The sequence below is a fragment of the Perognathus longimembris genome, chromosome 3 (genome assembly GCF_023159225.1).
Source record: "Perognathus longimembris pacificus isolate PPM17 chromosome 3, ASM2315922v1, whole genome shotgun sequence".
NCBI classification, from domain to species: domain Eukaryota; kingdom Metazoa; phylum Chordata; class Mammalia; order Rodentia; family Heteromyidae; genus Perognathus; species Perognathus longimembris.
The window spans coordinates 30,898,468-30,924,209 of NC_063163.1; the positions used below are offsets into that span (position 1 = coordinate 30,898,468).

General features: G+C 35.2%; 1 pseudogene across 1 annotated transcript; it reads right to left on the reverse strand.

The window, feature by feature from the left end:
- Positions 1–24,156: 24,156 nt before the first annotated feature.
- On the reverse strand, positions 24,157–25,174 carry LOC125347862 (annotated as a pseudogene). The gene has a single exon (XR_007210277.1). The product of XR_007210277.1 is annotated as a ragulator complex protein LAMTOR1-like (transcript).
- Between the last annotated feature and the right edge of the window lie 568 nt (positions 25,175–25,742).

Sequence of the window (25,742 nt, forward strand, 5' to 3'; positions counted from 1 at the left end):
TTATTTTATTGCAAATACATTTGTGTAGAAGATCTGTCCATGGCAGGCATTCAGTTCTTCATGTAAATTTTCTCATTTAATCCTGGTAAGAACTGTATGCTTTCAGAATTATTTTTCAATTAAATTGCAACAGAAGCTTTTCCAAATGTGTATATTTATAATTAGAAAATGTAAAAAAAAAAAAAGGAACACATACAATTTTCTTGTTTTTAATTTCTAGTACTTAACTAAAATCTTGTGTTAGTAAAAGTTGCCTCAAACTACACATTCATTTCCTTCTTTAGCTAATTTCCATGACAATGTACAACAGAAATTGCAGGTTAAATTTATTCTTATTCTTGAAGGACTCCAATGTTTAGATTTATCAAAGGCTTTTTTACTGGATAATATATTGAAGAATTGTTTTGTTTTGATGTGTGTGTGTGTGTGTGTGTGTGTGTGTGTGTGTGTGTGTGTGTGTGTTGGTCCTGAAGCTTGTACTCAGGGCCTGGGCATTATTTCTTAGTTTTATTTTTCCTCAAATTTAGTACTCTACCACTTGAGCCACAGATTCATTTGGGCTTTTTCTGTGTTAATTTGAGTTAAGAAACTCATGGGCTTTCTTTCTTGGGATGACTTCAAACTGTAAGTTTCAGATCTCAGCCTTCTGAGTGGCTAGGATTACAGGCATGAGGCACAGGTGTCCAGATGGGAATTGTTATAAATGAAATAAAGATCTAGAAAGTCATGTGATAGTTCATACTACAGCATACGGCTCATAATATTATCAAATTAATTACATCAAAACACCATTATACTGATCTTATGTAAGTATTCTTTCAGGGCTTTATAATTATTTAACTATTATTAAAAACATCATGGGACAAGAGGCCAAACAAGGAGAATTTTAAGATAATGTTCTTTTCTTTTCTTTTTTTTTTTTGGCCAGTCCTGGGGCTTGGACTCAGGGCTTGAGCACTGTCCCTGGCTTCTTCTTGCTCAAGGCTAGCACTCTGCCACTTGAGCCACAGTGCCACTTCTGGCCATTTTCTGTATATGTGGTGCTGGGGAATTAACAGAAGACCCAAACTTAGCTTTTTGATAAGAACAAATAGTGGTAAAGAAGTTTTAGGCAAGAGTCCCTCCCTCCCAAGTGTAGACTGACACAGGGGAAACACAGATGGAAATTGTTTTCTTTTTTTTTTTTTTTTAAATTGGAGGTGGTGGGTGTGTGGATGAGATTTTCATTAGTGATACTTAGGAACTAAGAGTGGATATTTAAACACAAATGAACAAAACCTGGGCAAAAGATGCATTTCTTATTAACCACATAATAACCATTGGGAACATTATACTATTGATGAGGTCCATTAACAGCAATTAACCTTCTGACACACTGGGCAGGAAACTACAATTTTACCTCTTGCCCTACCAGTGTCACAGAATGTTAGAGGTGGAAGGGGTGAACAATTGTGTGGAATATGACATAAAAGGGAAATATATGTATAGAAAAAAGTTGTTCCCTACTCCTAAATCCAATTCTCTGCTCCACGATAGTACTTGAAGTCTTCCTTCTTGATGCTCCTGCTACTCTATTTTGCAGAGTTAAGATAAATAACAGTTGTAGGAGTCTCTAAGTATGTTTTCCATTTACATGACTTTCATTATTGGAACTGTTACACAAGAAAGAAAATTTCTGTGGCTTGAGATTGGTGTCTTGTGCTAATGGATAGCCAGTATACCTGACAAAACTTGATGTTAAGAAAAAAAGAAATGTGAAGTTAGTGTACTCTTCTCAGTTGCTGTGATTTCATGCCATACCAACAAAGCACTTTTCCTCTCCAAGAGCACCATTTAACATTTATTTGCCTTGTAAAACATTCAGAGAAAACTTAGATTTCACATGAGTGAAACACATTGCAGCATACATGATAAGTTCATAAAAATTCCTTAAATACTTTCACCTGCTATTTGAATAGATATTAAAAAACTATTCTCTCATTCAATGCTTCTAACAAATAGAAATCGCTAGGTAAAAAGCAATTTTTTTCTTCTTGAATTCCAAAAAAATATATATTATGCTTTATATTAGTCAAACGTATGTTAATTTTTAAAGTATATTGACATCTAATTTTTTTTCTTTATGAAATAAAAGAAAATAATTCAACTTTACAAGGGAAGGCTACATGTGGCTACATTAAAAGATAATGACAATTGTATTTATAAATCAAAACTACCCATAAATTTTTCAAAATATGAGAAAGTGTAATTTAGTGTAAATGAACTACAGAATTGTGAAATATAGCAGATCTGTGGAAATGACCATATTTTAATACTATTTCTGATGTGTCCTAGTTGCAATATTAGAAACCACTTCAAAATAGGAAGTCTCTTTTTAAGTTATTAGCCCATTTAATAGTTGTGTTGTTGTTTCTTTGAGCATTCAATTTTTTCTTAAGTATACTTTAAATATTAGCTCCTTTTCTGATGGGTAGATGGTAAAAACTCTTCTCTCATTATATGATCTTTCTATTTATCTTAATAGTTTAGTGCAACTTTATTTGCAATAGCCAAGATATAGAATCAGCCCAGTTGCCCCACAATGGACAAATGGATCAAGAAAATGTGATCTACCAATCTATCCATCCATCCATCCATCCATCCATCCATCCATCCATGGAATTCTACTCATCTATTAGAAAGAATGACATTAAACCAGAACTGGAAAGACTTAGAAAGGATTATGTGAAGTGAAGTAAGCCAGAGCTGGAGAAGCACATGTTGCTTGTTTTCCCTCATTATTGAGAACTAGCATGTGCCTATAAATCTAGAAGTAAGCACACTGGATGGCACGTAATTGGTTATAAATCAGTTAACTGAAGAATGATTGAATCAATGGCAAACACAAATAGTATAATTCTTTAGAAAGAAAGTTGTACCCCAGAAAAACTAGTACTATGAAATGCATATCTGTAGGTAGGGAGTCAAGAGGAGAGGGATAGAAAACTGAATAGAGGAACCAAGTAAAGTGCAGAGAAGAATGCATTATATATGTCACAGAAGTGAGAAGAAAAGGGAAAGGATGGGTAAAAGATTGGGGGTAATATTGAAGGGCTGATATAGAATAAGAGGCACTGTACACATAAATTGATTTATGAAATGGCAAAAATTCAATACATAGCATAAAAATTAAGAAAACTAAGGGTAGCATTTGGGTGTGAGGAGTGGGTGATAATGTTAAAATAGATGACATTGATCAAGTGGCATTTGTATTCATGAGCTGTTCTATTGAATGGAAACACCTATAAACAACTATCTAAATGAAAGAAATAAATGAATGCTTCTGTGATCTTTACAATTTAAAAGAGTACAAATATCTATGTCAAAATGCATTTGATTGACTAGTGTGTATAACTTGCTTTTAATACTAATTTCTAAAGTGTTTTGGGTTGTATTGGAAATAGCCAACATATGGAAACAGCTCAGATGCCTCAAAATAGATGAGTGGATCAAAAAATGTGGTGTCTATACATAATGGAATTTTACACAGCCATTAAAAAGAATAAAACAATGCCATTTGCAGAAAAATGGGTGGACCTAGAACCGACCATGCTAAGCCAAGCTCACAGAGACGAACAGCACATGTTCTCTTTGATGTGTTATAGTATAGTATAGTATAGTATAGTATAGTATAGTATAGTATAGATCTAAAGTGCACTAGGATATGACAAATTATGTAGGATTCTAGATACTCACACACAGTGATACCAAAAGAAGATACACTAAGGCACAATGCTTAAGTGCCTCCTCATATTTATGGAACAACGGTTACATACTGAAACAAACTCCAAAAAATGGAAACAAAATACTTCTCTCTCTCTCTCTCTCTCTCTCTCTCTCTCTTTTTAAAATCAGTTTTTACTTTTTGATAAGTCTGTCTTGTTTACCTTTTATATGGTGTATTGACATGTATATCTTTGCGAAGTTGGGGGTGAGGGCACAGATACCAAGACAGCAAGGGATAAAAGAGAAAAAGTGCAGCAGTGGTGCTCACTGGACACTGATGAAAGTGCACCATACAACTCATGTGTGGAGACAGGAGGGAGGAACTGGAAAGAATGTCATCACCAAAGACAATACCGGAAAGGTACTCGCTAACTGACTTATGTACTTTTAATCCCTCTGTACATCACCTCTCCCTCTATAACAACAATAAAATAAATTAATTTAGAAAAAAAATTGTGTAAGAATTATACTTGATCTATGACTAGGTTTCAGTGCCAAGATAACTTCATATCCATGAAACCATAGTCATCTATGATATTTTTGGCTACCAAACATGACTAAGCCAAATATATAAAAGTCCAAGTTGAAATTTACAAGTGAGAATAAGGTATTTTGGATACCATGGTGTATTCCTGTAGTTTCAGAACTCAGGACCATGAGGCAGGAGGATTGTGGGTTCATAGCCAGCTTGGGCTACATAGTAAGACCTGCTTCAAAATGAAAGAAAATTCATACATTTTGAAGAACTAGTAAATGAGAATCATTTAGAAAATACACCAATTACTCTATCATTATTTAGTGTTTATTTTAAATACATAAAGGTCAATATTAACTTTCTTTACAATAATGATCAATGAACTTGAAAGTATTTAAATATTAAGAAATTGTTATATTCTTCAATCCATCCCTCTGAATTTCTATTATCCCTTAAATATTCCTAGCAGTTTTCAGAAGAAAACAAACAAAAACACTAACATAAATCTTCATTCCTGGTAAGAGCTTACTTGCAAATCTCTGCGATCTGTACATAGTAGTTCACACCGAGAATCCCAGCGTGTTGGTAAAGTTGTACTTGGAAGGCTGAAGTAGAAAAATTATAAATCTGAGACTCATCCGGGATACATAGCAACCTACAGGTCATTCTAGTATACACAGTACTGTCACATATATACACACCATTTGAAATCATGTAAGTTTCATTGTCATAAATTAAGTAACATATCATTAAAACAGAATTCCTATGTTGAATGTTGGGACATATAAAATGAACATTTGAAAATTCTCTTCTAGTTTTAGAATGTTACAATGTTATCAACAGGTTATAAACATAAACATGTTATTTTATTGTTTTGTTATGTTTTTTTGCCAGTCCTGGGCCTTGGACTTAGGGCCTGAACACTGTCCCTGGCTTCTCTTTGCTCAAGGCTAGCACTCTGCCACTTGAGCCACAGTGCCACTTCTAGCCGTTTTCTATATATATGGTGCTGGGGAATCAAACCCAAGGCTTCATGTATACGAGTCAAGCACTCTTGCCACTAGGCCATATTCCCAGCCCATAAACACGTCATTTTAATTACCATAAATATGAAACCAAATATTTGTTGGAGAGCATTAATATGTTCTATCATGTTCAGTTTACATGCATACAAATACACTTCTAAAGTCTATATTTGCCTTTTAATTCATGGTTTTATTTGTTCCTTTTTTTCACCATTGCAAGAGATTTCCATGGTAAATAAATGCTTTTAATAACTAGAATATTGATTCCTTAGCTTCAATGCCACTATTTTTTCTTTGCAACACACAGAATGCTTCAGTTTTTAGAACTTTCAACTTCGTCTTTTTATGGCCTTGCTTTCTTATTCTATTTGATTTTCTTTTAAAAGAGTATATGTCTTTTTTGTTTATTGATATAGGGCCATACTGAAGCTGATATCTAACCTTTATTTTACTTTCCTGGTTTCTCAAAAAGCCTGTAAATACTCACTGCCTTATGTATGAAACTATAACCCACCTGTACTTCACTTTGACAATAAAGAAAAACAACAACAACAAAAGTTACTTTTTGGAGAAACGTCCACATTGCTTTCTAAAGTGGTTGAACCCTATTTTCCAACTGTGTATTATTTTCTTTTGACCACATCCTTGCCAGCATCTGTTATCATTGGTTTCCTTGATAATGGCCTTTCAGACTGGGAAGAGGTAGACTCTCAATGTTGTCTTGCTTTGTACTTCTTTTATGATCAGAGATACTGAGCATTTCATCATGTGACTGTAATCTAGCAATTTCTCTTTTATGTATTTACCCAAAAGATTACAAACCAAGCTAAAGAAAAGCCACCAGCACCACCATGTTTATGTCATCACTATTTACTAGACTCAAGATATAGAATTAGCCCAGATACCCTTCAATGGACAAATGGGTTAAAAAGATGTGGTATATGGTATAAGTATACAACATTTACTGATCCATTAGAAAGAATGATATTTTAAATAGGGGAAACTTGGAACATTTTATGTTAATTGAAATAAATCAGACCCAGAGAGAGACAAAGAATACATGTTTCCCTTTAGTGGAAGCTAGATTTTGCCTATAAATTTGTAAGTAAATAGGTTAGGTGATATGTAAATACATAAACATGTATTAACTGAAAAATGGTAGGTTCAAGAGAGATCTCAAATAATTCCTTAGAAAGGAAAAATTAAAGTTCAATAAAATAAAATACAGGGAAGTGGGAACTCGAAAGAGTTGGGGTAAGGTCAAGTGGAAATGGATAGACTAATGAAGCAGATCAGAGTGGGAAACCTCAATCAAGTCTTCAATGTATATTGTGCAAAATTAGGAAAACTGAAGGAAGGAGTCGGTAGGGAAGGGTTAGGTGAAAATGCTGAAAGGGTGACATTCTGTAAGATATATTATTTTGATCTACTATTATTTGATTCATCTATTTGAACTCTTCAGCCACATGGAAGTCATGAATTTAAGTAAAAACTATTCACCATACTGTGTTTTCAATTTGTACTATTTTTGATGTTTAAACCTCTGAACTGAAATGTACATCCTGCAGTATGATTTATTTTTATAAAGACTTGAAATACTTTGGATTTGTGCTTTTAGTGAAGCAACTTAAATATTTTTGCCCATTAATTTACTGACATTTTATTGATAATAAATTTTAAAAGTCCCTCTCCTTTAAGTCATTTTTAAATGAAATACACTCCACTTGACTGCATTTCTAAAATGATTCTCTAATGTATGAGTATTATGCTAAGGATGTGACCACAACCTGTCCATTCAACATCTTTACAAATACCCCAAGTTGTCTCTTATATGCATACACTAATACTTCATTAAATTCAAATTTATTTTTATTATTTTTTTATTTTTTGGCCAGTCCTGGGGCTTGGACTCAGGGCCTGAGCACTGTCCCTGGCTTCTTTTTGCTCAAGGCTAGCACTCTGCCACTTGAGTCACAGCGCCACTTCTGGCCATTTTATGTATATGTGGTGCTGGGGAATCGAACGCAGGGACTCATGTATATGAGGCAAGCACTCTTGCCACTAGGCCATATCCCCAGCCCTAAATTCAAATTTAAACATTATATTATTTTAATTTTTGAATCTAGGGTGGTAAGCCAGATGCGATTGATTTTAGGGAAAATAAATTAAATATTTATTTGAAGAACACTTATTAAAAAGTATCAATCTCCTGAAAAATAATTATTTTACATTGAGAAGTACAAATTTAATATAGATAAATAGTTAGCCTTATTTTATATTTTTTCAAGAAATACTTTAATCCACTGAATTTGAGTATGGTTTAGTGTCTCATACTATCATTCTGGTGACTCTGTCCTAAAATTTTACATAGTATTTCAAGTTATATGAGAATATTGTTGCTCTGATACTCAGCAGAATACAAAGAAACTCCAGAGACTTTCAGTATTTTAAATTTCCCTTGTGGGGTCAGTCAGCAGGAAACACACTAAGCAAAAGAAAGTATCAAAAGTAAACAATAACCACTAAAACCAAAAACATATTAACAAATGTATTTAAAAGAGAACACAGAAGAAAACTAGGAGTTTTAATTTCAAATATACTAACCATTCTGCTTATACAAGACTTTTAACAGTTGTGGAAATTACTTGGGAAGCAGCAGCCCGAATCCTCCTGGGATAATAGGAAATGGAAAAGTTGTCTAGTTTGGTAGGTCATAGAGAAAAGATCCAATTATATAGACAACTATGGGGACTAGTAAAAGGTGATTGAATAGTATAACAGCATTTTAAGCACAATTATACAGCAATATTTTGGTTTGGCTTAAAGTTACTTTTTATTTTTGTTTTATTTTGTTTTATTTTTACATTGGCCTAATTCACTAAAAAGGGAATTTGGAAGACAAAGAAATTGAGAAGTGCAAAAGTAATTCACTAGGCTGCAATAATATTTTGGCAGGTTAAATGTAATTCCCTCTGGTGATTTGAATGTGTAGGTCCAAGAGATATTGTCTGGGTGCAAAGCAACCCCAAACAAATTTTGTGAGTGTATCAGTCAGGCAACATAAATGCAAAATGAAATTGACAAACTCAATCTGAACCTATTCCCCAAGCATATTGGCAGTACATTTTGTGGGTTAGATTAAAATGACTTGTGAAATAGGGATTCCATTTATATATTTTTTAAATTTTCTTTTCTATGAAATATTTTAAAGCAATTTCACAAATGTCATGAAAATATATAGTGCCTTTTCTCCATGTATGAACTTGTTATTGTTTTATTTATTCCTATATAAAATTGTGCTTCTATTGCTCTAGAGAATGTCACAAGAGTTACTTTACAAAACATCATTTAAACAGGTTCCTAAAGAATACTATTGTAAAGTGGGTTCAGCATTTTGTAATCTAGATAGAAGGGAAGATTATTAGAACCTCTTTGTCTCTTTCAGAACATTTGTTTTACTTCAGAAGACTGTTTGACCAAACTTTAATCAGAGTCTTAAACTTTCTCTTAGGTTCAGCCATACACCTATTCCTAAACTTAAAATTCTGCAACAAACCTATCTTCTTCCTTATCTGATCACCCCTCTCACCAAAGTATTACTCTGTTATCAACATCCCCCCAAGGAATAGAGGACAACCCTTATTTATTCTCATGCTGAACTTCGTGGTAGGTCAGACAGGGTCTCAATTGTTTTTTAAAGTCACAATTTCAAATGCCCTATTCTGATTCTAATTTAGTAATTTATTCATTGGTAATGCCAAAGCATTCTAGATATAGTCTTGCAATAATATATTATCATTTTACTGTACATGGCTTTATAACTAGAATAGAATGCCTACAGGGAAGTTTCTTGTAAAATAATTGCATGTTTAATTCAAATTTCAAAGGTGCTGTTTAACCCAAGGCATTAAATAGGTCTAGAGTACGATGAACTTAAACTAGATGTTGAACTATCATTTGGTTTCTGTAAACCTATCTTATTGTGAAGTATACGACATTAAATCTCTTGATCTTAGTGTGGTTATACGATTAAACTCCAACATAGAAAAAAAATAACAGAAATGAGAACATGTAAAATGAATGCTATAAAGCACTAGTTGAAATGCTAGACTTGTTGAAATGTGAAGAAAATAACAATATGCTTAAGTTGACAGTTGAAGTTCTTTTTTATTTTGAGATAATTATTTCACAAATTTTATATATATACATACATAATCATAATGATACTGTATTGAATAATTTCACCATTTGAAACTTAAAGAATGAGTACATACACAAGGAACAAAAGTGTTGCAAAAATACTCATTCTTGTAACCATCTTAATTATTAATAGGTGCTTTGGGAAAACAATCAGTCTTGAGGAACTCTATCAATGATTAAGATACCTTAGAAAAAGGGATAAAATCTTATAGTAAAAATAAATAAACCTTAAAGCAGGAGATGAGTCATGTTGTTCTTTGCACATTTTTTTTTTGGGGGGGGTGTTTTAGTTTTGAACTCAGTGTCTAAACATTGTCCCTATGCTTTTTGGTCAACAGTAATGCCATCTGAGCCACAGTTACACTTCCAGTCATTTTGGTGGTTAATTGAAGATAAGAATCCCACAGACTTTTCTGCCAGGACTGACTTTGAATTGTCATACTCAGATCTCAGCCTCCTTAGTAGCATGGATTAAAGTTCTGACCATATTTTTAATTTTTAATGTGTGGTTATGTCATTAGATTGAAGCTTTCAGTTTTTTAATAGTAATATATACTATATCCCAATGTATACATTTTTATCAAGAGCTTCATAAGCATTTTATTTATATATGAAAATGTTTTCATTTTATTATAGTAAAATATATTAATAAATACAATATATTGAACCTTTTATAGAGAAAAATTACAAGCCAAAATAATATATTTAAATTATATTTCTTGTTTATTTTCTTTTTTGGTCATGGTCAGTATGTATTAAAGAAGCTTTCATATAGTCTTCTCTGAATTATTCTGTTTATTTATTTATTTTTTGCCAGGGCTGGGGTTTAAACTCTGGACCTGAGGCATTGTCCTTGGCTTCTTTTTACTCAAGGCTAGTTAGTACTCTACCACTTGAGCTCCAGTGCCACTTCTGGCTTTTTTTTTTTAAGCCTACATATGTGGTGCTGAGGAATCAAAACCATGACTTTATGTATATGAGGCAAGCACTCAACCACTAAGCCACATTCCCAGCCCCAATTATTCTGTTTTCTAAGTTGCACCAAACTTTCACAAATATGGAAAATCCATGGAACCACAGGTCTGAGGAAAATGTGGGACACAATAAGAAAAACTGAGAAAGGAAAGTCAAAAGGGAGAACAAGTAGAATAATTAGGGAACATGTGGTGCCATCCCAGACAAGAATCTTTAAGCAGCATTGTGATCATAGTAATAGAGACACGTTTCTTCTGAACAAACTTTGATTCTGACAGGGCTATAATTATTGATGATGGCTCATTAGGTTAGCAAACTAATAGCTCATGTCATTAGCATTTAGGGAGGGCGTTTGAAACAACCTGAGCAAAAGTTGGTGAGTCCCACTCTCCCATCACAACAAAGAAATTGATCCTTGTATTCTAACTTTGTATTCCAGCTAAGCTAGACAAAAAGTGAGATTGTATTAAAAAAATGCTAAGCCAGGAAAAATCTGGGGAATGGCTCAAGAGTTAGGGCAGAAGATCCTGAGCTCAGTGTCATCAATATAATGAACTGGTATTCAAGCTAGTGAACAATGATAATAAATTTCTTTATACAAGCAGGGAAACTTTGCTTCTTTTTAACTGGTCTTAAATGGAATGCTCTCTCATCAGTGACAAAAATAGTGAAGAAAAATATTACTTTTCAAAGAATTTACACTGAATTGAAATCAAAACTGTGTCAGAAGCATAATGAATACTTAAAAAGTATCATGAATATGTAGCTCTCAGGACACCTTCAATATCCTGTGAAACAATGACATTTATACAGATAATTAAAGAAAAATAGATTCCTCCACCTTATCCCATGTCATCAGTTCTAAATGATGACTACCTTTTGTTGAGAAGCAATGAAATATATAACATCAGGAGTTTCAGGTTCTCAGGTTGAATTCCTATAATATCATCTGCCATTGCAAAGGGACCTGGGGCCTGGAGACAGTGACTCTGGTTTGTAATCCTAGCAACTCAAGAGCCTGAGATCTGAGGATCTTGTGTCAGGCAGAAAAGTCACCATGAGACTTTTATCTCAAATTAACCACCAGAAAACATGAAGTAGTGTTGTAGCTCATTGTGGTAGAGTGCTAACTTTCAGCACAAAGATGAATTCAAGTTCCAAAATGGATGTACCCCCGCCTCCAACACACACACATACAGAAATACACACATGCTTCTCTGGTCCTGTCTTCAAAGACTCTCCCAACACACCTCCTTACCCCCTTGCTCCCCATGTTAAGCAACAACATTACTCAAGAGAAGTGGACAGTTGACATCCTGGACCACATTATGTCTCCAAATGTCTTAGCATGATTAAAGTGAGAAGAAGGGGGAAGAAGTTACAGTTGGGCTGTGTTGCAATCTCACTGACTTAACCAAGTCATCTTTGAAACAAAGAAATCTCTGGGTTATGTTTTATTTGAGATTCCCCTCTGAAATTTTCTTTGCTTTCTTTATTCTTCTATTTACTGCATTAATACTTCACTTTAAACATATTAAAGTTTAACTCATTAAAGAATTTAAAAAATCCTTCCCCTTTTTCTGTACGAAAGTTGAGTAGATGGCCATAATTTTTCTATAAAAAATTATCAAAATTCCTATTGTTACTACAAAATGACAGCAAATAGTTACTTCAATAATTTAAAATTTTCCTTGATGTTCTAATCAGTCCTTTGTTCTTCAGCCAACAAGACCTAATTGTGGAAAGTAGGGTTGATGGAAGGTGTAATATTACGTCTCTGTTTCACTCATTTCTTGCAATATATTTTCATTACAGTCATCAACTCCTCCCATGGAAAGAATTTGTAGAGATAGAGGAGAAATAGGAGAGTGAAGATATTTGGACCTTTGTCTGGCATAGGCTTGATATTGACTCTTTCTGAAGTGATTGTGTTCATATCCCTTGTTGAAGATTTTTGCTTCTTTGGAGGGTTTAGCCCAATATTTTCACATGTTAAAATCCTGGCTTCCATACAGATTTACTTCCATTCTGAACTTTTTTTTACTACACTATACTGTAAAAGAATGAGTGTATTTGATTGATTTTAAAGGCTTCCTTGTTAAAATCACATCAAATTAACATATTCTTATGTTCATAGACAAAGTGCTGTATATACATAATTATAAGCAAATACACATGCTTACATCATTCCCACAATGTGGTATCTGGTCTAAGAATCCTGGATTCAGACAGATAAATTTGCAGAGATAATAACAAGATTTTAATTTTTTTGTATATTCAACAGCTACTGACATATCAAGCCTTAATAATTGCATCCCAATCTGCATATTCACCATATCACAGCCTTCCTCCTCGCTATGCCTGTAGTCAGTCTTCATAATGCCGCCAGTTGAATTGAGGGCATGGATGAAGTAACAGATAATCTGCCCAAGAAGCACTATGCTTTGAACTCAAACCCCAGTGTCACTGAAGTCACACACACACACACACATACACACACACACACACACACACAGAGCGAAAGAGAGACAGACTGACAGACAGACAGACTTCTGTGATCTGTTTGAAATAACACTGTAATAATGGCAAACCCATTTGAAACCCAAATGTATATTAGTATATTTTTAGAAAATTATTTCTAATTAAAGTGGCATCTCCCTTGTACAACTACTTAAAGAAAATACTTTTATACCTGTATACCCATACCTTTATCATGTTTTAGTAGCTGTACTTAATTTTTCCTAGATTTTCTTTGTAAACTCACTGTAATGTTTTAAAATTTAAACCTCTTATTAAGAAACTCAACAAAAGTTACAGAATGTCAAGTACTGCTGGCTATGATTATAATTAAATCAATATTTCCACCTGATTTAAACTATTCTGTACAGAAATCAATTTTATATATTTTACTTATTACAGAGCTTTAGGTTTACGAATTTATCTTCATTTACAGATTACTAATTTTTCTCTTGGATTTTATATGTTTATTTGTCAAAGAAAGGTTGAGCTCAGTTTTATAGGTCTGTGTTCAGTCAATAAAAACATAGATAATGGCCCTAATAGGTAATAAGGGCCTCAGATGATTTAATTAAATTTTATTGTGAGGATGTATGACCTTTATGGAGAATGCTGAAAAGGATATGAGGGTTATTTTTATTAGACATTAGCTTATTTAAATGGAAGATCAAGAGCGCATGTTGCACAGAACGTAAACTTCCTGAAACCAGATGAAAAGTAAAGCATGCATTGCACTTGAGTATGTCCTTTTGGTGAAGAAAAAATTTATTTTTTTTCAGTTGTCTAGTCGATTGTTCACAAATTACACTAATTCTGTCTTATCTACTTTTAAAATCTTACTGTTCTATCAATTCAGCCTACTAGTAGCAATGATGGAAATTCCATTTTCTTCAGTTTTTTTTAAGTATATCAGATTAATACTCTATTACAATAAAAAATCACTAGTTGTAAAGATACCAATCCAAATACAACAATATAAATAAGCAACCAAAGAAGAAAATTTTGGCAATGGTAAATAATACTGCAGTTAACATGGTTGTGCTGGTAGCATTACTCTGGCTTTGTTTGTGGTTTTTTAGATAAATGGACAAAAGTGTAATTGTTGAATCATAGGGAATCGGTTTAGTCTTTTGAGGTGCTTTGCAGAGTGGATGGACAAGTTTACATTCCCACCACTTGTGTAGTAGTGTCCCCTTTTGATCGCATAACTCTCAGTATCGATTATTGTTAGTTTCCTTGATAATGGCCATTCTAATAAGAAAAAGGGGGAATTTCAATGTTGTTTTGATTTACATTTCCTTTATGGCCAAAGATGGTGAACACTTCTTCATCTGTATTTTGGCCATTCCAACTGCTTCTGAAGTCTCCCAACTCAGATGCCCCTCAGTGTAAGAATGGATAAAAAAAATGTGATATAAAAATGTCATATATATCATATATATATACACAAAATGGAATTCTACTCATCTATCAGAAAGGATGAAAATGTAAGGCAATGAAATTACTTGAAAAATTTTTAATAAATGAAGGAAATCAGTCCAAGAGGAACATAGGTTGCATTGTTTCCTTCATTTGTGGTTACTAGACCATGCCTATAGATCTATAATTACACATTGGATAGTAAAAAGAAAAGAAAAAAGTACACTGGGACATGAAAAACTATACCGGTCTCTAGGGATGCACATACAATCAGTCCAAATGAGAATATGAACCCAAAGGTGATATAGCTGTGTGCATCTAATTATATAAAATAGTATTTATCAAAATGAATTCCAGGAAGTGGAAACAAGAGGATATATTTTTTTCTTTCTTTGATGCCATTTGGTTTTCTTTTCCTTTGATGTGTTTGTTCCTGTATCTGTCTCAGGGAGGTAAGGACGAAGCAGAGAAAGGGTGGGACAAAAAGGGAACAAATACACAAGTGATGCTCACTAGACATTATGTTTGAAATGAACTATATAACTTTTGGGTGGAAACAGGAGAGAAAAACTAGGGTAGGGAAGGGGTAATATGGTTAAGAAATAAATGTACTCTTTATTTGACATATAAAAATGTAATGTTTACAATAAAATTCTAAAATACATAAAATTAGAAATTTTTGAAAGCACTTCACTTCCTAAGATTTTTGAGAGAACAGTGATAAAATAATTGATGTGCTGTAGTCTTTCCAACATGACATATGGCACATGTACATTTATCTATGTGATAAGAAATTATATGTTCGTTTTCTAATTTATTTATTTGTAGGCGAGGCACATGGTTTCTCATCAGAAATTCAATGGTAATTCAGTATGTCTTTTCTCTTAACCACCAAACAAACAAGGAGAGGTATGTAAAACCAAGGCTGCCTTTCTTTTTCATTAAGATAAACAGAATGATCAAATCGTAATTTGAGCAGCATATGTGGCAATTGCAAATATTTACCACATGAATTTAACAAGTTGCAAGGCAGTCGAATAAATAACTTCTTTCAGCTCCATATATAAATTCCCAAATTATTGAAAGGCAGTCAAATAAATAACTTCTTTCAGCTCCATATATAAATTCCCAAATTATTGAATCATTTACTGTAGCTTCTGTAGAAATGAACTTGTGTTCAGTGAGTCCATTCCATTCACATATTGACTAATTAGTTCTATTGATACAATTCTATTTCTAACAAAGGGAAGAGAAAAACAAAAATAAACTGCTTTTTAAATATCTTCATTAATTTTTTTCTATTTCCCATAGTATTTTCACTAAAACTTTTTTTTCTACTTCCTGATTTGTGAACTATTCTTAGCTTGTAAGAATTTTAAAAAGAGAAAAGTCACATGATGGATTCGACTTTTTAACCTTCAATCAAGCAGCTTTATATTCACATAAGTTTTCTTAAAATATCTGAATTGCTCTCAACAAGTATTTTGATTGAATATTTTATAATGCATTTCCAGATCTTACATAAGGATATAATTCCAACTCCTTTTTGTAATGTTGTAGTTTCCCCACAAATGAAGAACCCTGCATTGCCAAATCAAACTGCTTGATGAAGAAGATGATGGAATACATTTCTTTGTGATGGCATGCTATTAAAAATTTGCACATCTGCTCAGGGCACCTTCAGGGGCGTCAAGACTTCCATCTCCAATTTTGTTTCTGTAGATTGAGGAGGGTGAAAATACAGCAAAGCCAATTCTCTTTTCTCATTCTGGATGAAAAAATCCTGTTCAGACTTTTTCCACCCATAACAGAAGTTCATTAAATCTGGGCTACAGTTAACATCACTTTGCTTTAGCCAATACTGAAATATTTGCTTGTCATTGTATTAATAAGGTGGGAAGGGGTTCTATTTACAAAGGAACTTTACAACCTAAAACCCAGAACAAGAGCAGTCCTCCACCTCCAAATGCCAGCCTGGGACCACCTTGTCTTGGGTGACTTACCCAGAACCCAGACCTGAGACCTGACCTGACCTGAATCTGAACCTCTGGCTCCTTAATCTCCAACCACCTCAACCTCCAAACCTCCAGACCTCCGGAGGAGCAAGCTTCCTTCCTGCAGGTCTGGCCTCTCCTCAGGCTTCAAGCCTCAAGCCTCCCTCAGGCCTTAGGCTTCTCTGTGGGCCTCAGGCTCCGGACTCCTTTGCAGGCTCTGGTTTTGTACTTTCTTGCAGGCCTCAGGTACCTCTCAGCTCAGCTCTGCTCTGTCTGGTTTTCTCTACTCCACTCTATCAGCAGGCACCACCTGCTTCTGTCTCCTCCTGTCTCCTTCTGTCTCCTCCCCTCCCCTCCCTTCTCCTCCTCTCCCCTCCCCCACACTCTCTTCTAGACAGGCAGCCTATATATACATGGGGGGAGTGGCTCTGAAGCCCCGCCCCCGCCCTAGCTGCCCCTTCCTTACTCTGTAATAACCTGAGGGGCAGTAGCCCCTCCCCACAGTTGATTTGATTGCCAAGCCCCACTGTGGAAGAAAGAGGACATCCCTCCCCATGTTGAGGGGACCAGAACCTCCATCCCCTGACTGCACACACATGGGGAGATGAGAAGGGCAGGACTTCCAGAGAAGAGAAGGAGATACGAGGAAGAGCATCAAGGAAGGAGGCAAGGAAGAAGCCAGAGTCAGAACCATCATCTAGGGGAGGCGTGGAGTCCAGATGAGCAGTGCTAGGAGGCCGGACCAGCAATGAGGAGAGAAGCAGACACCAGCCGGTTGGAGGAGGAGCAGAGCAGTGAGCTGTACGTGACTGGCCAGAGGAGAGGGCAGAGCCAACCACAGCCTTATGTCTGAGGGAGAGTTCAAGGCCTAAGGCCTGAGCGAGAGTCCGGAGCCTAGGGCCTTTGGAAGGGTCCAAGGCCTAAGGCCTGAGGGAGAGAGTCTGGAGCCTTAGGTCTGAGGAGAAGTCTTAGGCCTTAGGGGGAGCCCGAGGCCTGAGGCCCAAGGAAGAGTCTTAGCCCTGAGGCCTGAGGGATAGTCTGAAGCCTGAGGCAGGCAGAGAAGCCTAAAGCCTGTGGGAGGCTTGAGGCTTAAAGCTTGAGAAGAGGCGGGGCCAACAGGAAGGAAGCCTGCTCCTCTGGAGGTCTGGTGGTTTGGAGACTTGGAGGGCAGGAGGCGCTATCACTGTATCTCAGTATCTCATCTGAGTATCCTGGATACTGTATATACTGGTATTAGAACTAGAGAAGTGAAAGGCAATTTAAAAATCGAGAGACAAAGGATAAAAAGACAAATGACTCCAAAAGCAATACTTGCAAACCATTTGGTGTAAACCAACTGAAGAAGGGGAAAGGGGGGGAGGGAGGAGGGAATGTGGGAGGAGGTAACAAACAGTACAAGAAATGTACCCTTGGTCTAACGTATATAACTGTAACCCCTCTGTACATCACTTTGACAATAAATAAGTAATTATTAATTAAAAAAATAAAAGCAAAAAAAAAAAAAAAAGAAAAGAAATCAAGGTGCAAGTTTGGAGTTCAGGTCAAGACAGGTCTCAGGTCTGGGTTCTGGGCAACTAACCCAGGACAAGGCAGTCGCAGGCAAGCATTAGGCAGTGGAGGGTGGCTCCGGTTCCAGTTTTTAGATTGTAAATAAAATCCCTTTGTAAATATAACCCCTTCCCACCTCAAGTTGTGCCTCAATGGATATTTCTTACTATCACAATACAACAACTCCACATGCAGCCTAATGGGATGCCCCCTCCTATAGTCCATGGCAGTGACATGGCAATGGGCAGCATTTCCCAGCTTAGTGGGTTATTACACTGTGGAGTAGATCAAACCCAGAATGGCTAGCCTTTCAGAGGAACCTAGAGAAGGATGCCTAGAACCCAGCCTGTGTCACACTTTCGAGGGCACAAGCCAGAAAGTTGGACTGTTTTTCTAGCCTATGAGGCGTTTATACTTTATGGAGCATTCTGATGACATAGAAGTCCGTAAGAATGTAGATATATAAGAACCTGAGAGGCAGAAGCTCCTCCCCACATTAGCGTGATTGCCAAGCCCCACTGTGGAAGAAAGAGGAGATCCTGCACCCACGTTGAGAGAACCGAAACCTCCACCCCGTGACTGCCAGCATGGGGAAAAGAGAAGAGCAGGAAGAGGAGAGAGGAGGTGAATGAAGCTTGTCATTTTTTTTTGTTAGACACATTTGAAAGACAATTACGGGCTGAAATGGCCAGATGCTTATTATTATTGACAATTTCTAGTGAAATTCTGATAAAAATATGAATTTAACATTTCGTAACCTTATTCACCCCAAATCTATGTATCATGCAAATTTTGTCAAAATACGTCTTCATGCACAATTTCTTAGGAACATTTGATATTTTATTCTTTTTGTCCCTAGAAACTTGTCAAAAAATTTGTTCATGCTATTTTAAAAATAGTGTGAATTTCTTCACTACTTGATTCTCCAAGGTTAGTTTCAGGTCTGAGTCACCAAGATTCCACTCTCCTAAATTATAGTAAGGAAATATATATATATATATATATATATATATATATATATATCCTTAATACATATATCCTACTCTGCTATAATCAACCTTCTATATGGCTTGCTAATTACTTCCTTCAGTGTACTAAAAGTATATCATTGTAGTGATAAAAAATTCTTGAAAATTTAATACATCTACTTCATGTAATGCATACACAGAGAAATAGATACACAAAATATGTTATTATTATCTTAGATTTGTGGCATATCCTAACAACATGTAAGACTCTATATTTCATTCTTGTCATAAAAAATAAACTGGTAAATTTATTTAGGCTGAAGGCAACATATTACTTTAACTCACATGTTTATATGTAGAAAACTCTGTATAGATTCCTCCACAGTAATTATATTTAAATATTAACTACCTGGCCTGGAGAATGAGCTTCAAATTTACATTGATGACAGATCATTAGAGCTTGAGAAAGGTCAGATTTATTTCATATGTGGGAGGTTTATAAATAACTTTTCACCTGAATATTAACTGCATAGAATTATAGATGCCTAGAAATAATTTACTCCTTTCCAACTGAAATATAAAATATAACATTTCTTTTTGGTTCTACTCCAATCCAGTGACAATTTGAATAATAAAAGAAGCAAAAGTAAACTTGTTTAAATTGTTAGTCAAGCCCTTGGAGTTTTGTACCTTCTGTCTCTGACTCTTGAAATGCTTTTTACAGGAACAAATATGTAGAAGCTCTTAGGAGCTCCAAACATCTTCAAAATGAAGATTTTACAAATAAAAACTGAGGATCCTAGACCATGGTATATCTGTATTTCTAGCTGACTCTTAACTCCAAGTAGGAGTCATGTCGATGAGAAGGTTTTGGAAGATTGATTCATCTCATTGCTTCAGTTAACACCACATTAAGTAAAATGATTGCCAATTCAATCATAGAAAAATAAGATATGAAAGAGTATGGTTTATGTTGTTTTATTTAGGATTAATTTTTATACAGGAATCGGTAACAACAACAACAACACATTACTTTAAGAGTTTAATTCTCACTTCTTTTCATTTGCACATCATATTTTAAAAGCATCCTCAACTTTGTAGGAGTCTCTACAATCAGGTAAGAAACAAGGGAATAGAGAAATGTAAAATCACAGGAATAGCTTCTATGAATATATTCTTTTTTTTTTTAATTTTTTTTATTATTAATTAAGCAAAAAAAAATTTTTTTACAAGGTGTTGTGCAACGAGGGTACAGTTACATAGTAGGGCAGTGTGTACATTTCTTGTGATATCTTACAACCTGTTTTTCCATCCCTTGTCTAGGTCAGGTAGACCCATATGCAATTTACAATGTATCAAGCACATATACAGTGTTCACAGACTTGGTCTCTACTGTCTCTCCATCTCCCTTTGTTAACAGTCATATATCAGGGAGATCATGCCCCTTTGTTTTCTGTGTTCTAGGCTTGTCTCGCTCAACATTATTTGTTCGAGTTCTGACCATTTCCCTGCGAATAACAGTATTTCACCATTCCTAATTGCTATGTAGTATTCCATTGTGTATAAGTACCATATTTTTTGGATCCATTCATCTGTGGAGGGGCATCTGGGTTGTTTCCAAATTTTGGCTATTGTGAATTGTGCCGCAATAAACATGGAAGTACAAATGTCCTTTTGATATCTTGGGTTTTGCTGTTTAGGATAGATGCCTAGGAGTGGTATGGCTGGGTCATAGGGTAGGTCTATATTGAGCTTTTTGAGAAACCTCCATACTGTTCTCCAAAGTGGTTGTACTAATTTGCACTCCCACCAACAATGGAGAAGGGTTCCTCTTTCCCCACAGCCCCTCCAGCATTTGTTGTTTCCTGAGTTATGAATATATTCTGGATACAATCTTATGTGTCTTTTCCCCAATTTCCACTATCAGAAAATGTTCAATAAAGCCCAATGCAAGTATAAACCCTGGAAGTTATGTAAGAAGTTCACATCAATAGAGGATGATACAACAACATCTTCCACAACAAGATGAAGACACAAACAACTCTATTACCTTTTTTCACAGAAAATGAGGTAAGTGTACTCATAAAGTCTGATGGTTTACATTTTAAGGCAATTATCTTGAAAAAAAAAACAGCTTATTGAGGTTAAATGCAGTTTGGGGTAGAATTGATGTGAAATTTATATGTTTTTGAAATCTGAATATGATGGTAGATCCATTTTATGGAACTCAAATGAGGAGTTCTCGCTCAGCGAGGTTCTATTTAAGTCATGGACAATATGTGGAAAAATACATGGAAGAAATACTTCCATTACACTATTATTTAGTTTCTGTGAAAAGATGTTTGAGTAAGATATTTATTAAAAGACTGTATTATAGAGGGTGGGCTTATAACTGATCAGAAAATTAATGGAGTCAAAGGGCATAGAAAAATAATAGCATGCAATACTACTGTAATGAATTCTTATTAAGGTAAGAAAAGTAAACCAAAATATGCCTAAAGGAAAAATTAAGCAGAAAAAAGAGACAAGTACGTAAGGTCTATTTATTTAAAAGTTAAACAGTTTTAAATAAATTAAACTAGTTTTAAACAAAACATTTTTTAAAGTATTTTATTAGCATAATTTGCAGTGGGTCATTAAGACATTTCCATATGCACCCACTGTACGTTCATCAAACTCTCCCTCCTAAAAATTTCAACAGGTTTACTTGTTCTAATTCCAAGCATTGAATTAAAAAGTGCTATCATCATATTCATCCTCATTCAAGCTCAGTGTCTGTCCTTTTGTTCTCTTTCCTAATCTACACACAAACACACACACACACACACACACACACACACACACAAATCCTGTTTAGCTTTCATACTCTTTAACATTTTATGTGTATGTTTATTGTACCAAGGCACTTCACCATTTTATTTCAGGAATTCGTATATTATATTTTAATGATAATGTGCTAGGAACAGAGCAAGTTCAGAATACATAAATTCCATTGTATCTATGAAGGATATTTTAGAGCAATAATTTAGGAGGCATTTTCTAACATTTTTGTAAACCTCCTTCATTTGAATTTCACTTAATCACAGTGGCAAATCACCTCTGTCAGTAAGGGCATACATACACAGATCTTCAGTGAATGTTAAAGAATGTTCTAGTACTTTCTGCACTGAAACCAGTAAAAAAAAATCTGCACATTGTTTAAAAATAAACAATGAACTGAATTTTGTTCAAAACAATTCATCACCAATGTGTAGAGTCATTAAAATGATTAATGATTCAATTTGTTGAGCCTCTTAGAACTATGTCCGATCCAATGTCAGTGCATTACAGAGTTTATCTTTGTTGAGTGAATACAGTGAGAACAATCTTTACATCTTTCAAGAGAATCCCCATAAACTTTTATTCAACTCTCATCTGTGGCCCTCAAAAATAAAGACTAAAAAGGTTTCATTTTGGAATTTTGATATGTACCTATACTTCTTTATTTTTGATGTTTTTTGTATAATTTCTGTTTGGATTTCACTTGAATACCAAAGTATTATCTCATTCTTTAAAACAATATATAGAGACAATTATTATTTTGCACTTGTACCTGAAACCAATGATCATGCAGAATTATAACCTGTAATAAAGTTTTGTAAAATAGCATATTGTATTTCCTGGAATTCTATATCAATCCATGCTATACCTATTTGAAGATTTTGTACTCAAAATTGTTTAAAATTTCATAGTGTTCCAATATACTGATTTGTAAAGATACAGAGAAAAATATATGTTGAATATTTTCATGCCCTATGTTAAACTAAGGCTAGACATCATAATTTTAACTTTAGGTCTTACCTGTAGAAAGAATGGCAAACTAATTTCAGTAATTAGATTGTACAAGTAGGTTCCAGAAAATTCTAGTTAGTATTTTATTCTTTTCAATGCTAAGAAAGCATATGTAATATGTCCTTTGCATAAAATGATAAACTAATTGATGGAAAGAACACATTTCTTAAACAGATTTAATCATTCTCCAATGTGTATCCCAAAACATAATATTATGAACAATACATGAAATTTTGCTAGTCAATTAAAATAATTGAATATAATAGAAATCCTTAAAATCGATGTTTTAAAATATGTGACAATAATATTTTATTAGATGAGTTCTAGTTAAAAACGCATGCTTTATATAAAAAAAATAGCCAGGATATATTAGTTTACAAGTTGTTTTCCTCAAAATTGAATGAAACTATCAAAATATAATAAGCTATATTTTCTTTGTAAAGACCATATAAAGGGGGCTGGGGATATGGCCTAGTGGCAAGAGTGCCTGCCTCATATACATGAGGCCCTAGGTTCGATTCCCCAGCACCACATATACAGAAAATGGCCAGAAGTGGCGCTGTGGCTCAAGTGGCAGAGTGCTAGCCTTGAGCAAGAAGAAGCCAGGGACAGTGCTCAGGCCCTAAGTCCAAGCCCCAGGACTGGCCAAAAAAAAAAGACCATATAAAAGATAAATTTCTGCATATATGAAAAACATATATTCGGGCCAGGAATATGGCCTAGTGGCAAGAGTGCTTGCCTCATATACATGAAGCCCTGGGTTCCATTCCTCAGCACCACATATATACAAAAAGGCCCAAAGTGGTGGCGCTGTGGCTCAAGTTGGCAGAGTGCTAGCCTTGAGCCAAAAGAAGCCATGGACAGTGCTCAGGCCCTGAGTTCAAGCCTCAGGACTGGCAAAAAAAAAAAAAAAAAAAAACACCCAAAAACATACATTCAATAATTTCAAAACTTAGCTTTATATTTTTATTTTTTTTAATATTTCGTGGGTCTTGAACTCAGGGCCTGGGCATTGTCCCTAAACTCTTTTGCTCAAGGCTGGCGCTTACCACTTGAGCCACAGCTCCACTTCCAAAATTTAGCTTTAAAGTACTTACCACATATAAAATAAGGACTTCTTTCATATTCAAGTTATATAAACTAGTAATTCAATTATTGCAATTTCTCAATTTTAAAAGCACTTGATATATTTCCTTGAAATGATTTAATTTTATGATGAATAGTGTAAATGAGAAAGGTTCTCAGGTTTAAAACCTGGGCTTGCTTTGACAGTTTACAAACTGTAATTTCTATCTATGTATCTATCTATCTTTCTATCTATCTGTCTGTCTGTCTATCTATCTGCCTATCTCTATGTATATGCAAGAAAATAAAATACTAGATGATATGTTCTTGAAATATTAGATGAGAAATATGCTTATGTGTTTTTTTTTTTAAATGAAATAATTCCTTTATCGAGGGTGACCAACAAAAACCAAAAAGACCAAACATGTAAAACCCAGGGTACTAGAAATACAAACTTAACTTATTCAAATTCAAGCTTATCTAGACCCTGGTCACAAACCCTAGTGAGGTGCCTCTGAGCACCAAGTTAGGGATGAGAACAGGAATGAGTCTGAGGCCAAGAGAAAGGGTGAGAGGACCCACTAGGTCCTCTGGTATTCACCCCCACAGTGGTATCTCTACCTTCCCAATGACTGAAGACCTACCAGGCCTTGTCTTCTTGGCTTCCACCCTACCTTGGTCAGGGCTTTGAAGGCCAATCCCACACAGTTCTACCCTCCCTTGCTCCACCTCACTTGCTCAGGCTTCTAGCCTCACTCTCCTCCTCCTCCTCATTCTTGTCCATGATTTGTAGCAGGTTAGGGTACTGTATAAGCCGCAGTGAGGCTGGGGGCCAGGAGAGGTAGGGTGGAGATGGGATGAAGAGAGGAGAAGAGCTGTCCAAGGACTCTCTCTTCATGGGATCCCAAACTGTACAACCAGCTCCTCTTTTGCATCCACATGGATCTGAGAAAGTGCACTACTGTAGGCATAAGCAGCTATCCTGGAGACCTGCTGCAAGTCAGAGAAGGGGATGGGCTCGCTGGCCAGCACTTGGTGGGGCTGGCTGGTGAGAGATGGTAGTGGTGGCAGCTTCTTCCAATGTGTTAGGCTGCTGTCCTGCCTTGCTCGATCCATGTACTCATGCTGTTCCATGCCCTGCGAGTCTGCAGCAGACACATCGATGATGTTGCGGGCGACTTGGCGAGGATGGAGGAAAGCAGGGCCTGCTCATCTGTGCGAGAAGGCAGGCTGTGGTAGTTAGGCTCAGCTCCATTGAGGGCTTTGGTGGGGGTCTACCAGGGTCCAGCAGCAGCTTCCTCTCCTCTCGGTCCTGGTCCGAATCCTCGTTTTCACTGCTGTAGCAGCACCCCATGACCGGGGTCGGGCCGGGCGCTCAAGCGGCGCCGTGGAGGGACGGTAGAAATATGCTAATGTTAATAATTCATAGAGTTATTTTGTTTGACTCGAATATGTTGTTGTTTTTTCTGGTTTTTTTTTTTTTGTTGTTAAACCATAACACATTCCTTATTGTATGCAAAGCTTGTCAACATTGTAAGTTTTGGAAGTTAGTCAATGAAATTCAAAACAGCTTTCTGAGATCAAAGACTTGTTAATATAAAAGAAAGAAAAATTATGGTAAAAAATTGTTTTCATTTTTAAATTAAGAAATTACATAACATGAAAATGCTTGTCAAAACATGATAAGATGTCTGCTCCTTGCGTCTATATGTATAAGGTTAAAAGAAATATAGAAACTTAGATTTTTTTATTTATTTTACTGAGATTAATTATATATAGCTAAGAAACTCTTAGAAGTATTTATGTTAAAAAGCAAAGAACCTAAATATGCTACCATTTTTAAAGAGCTCCGGGCATTCTCAGCAATTATAACAAAGTGTAAGATCAGAAAATTGCTTATTCTTATAGTTATGCAATTTTTATTTCAGCATGCCCATGGCTCTCAATTTCTGGAGAAGCT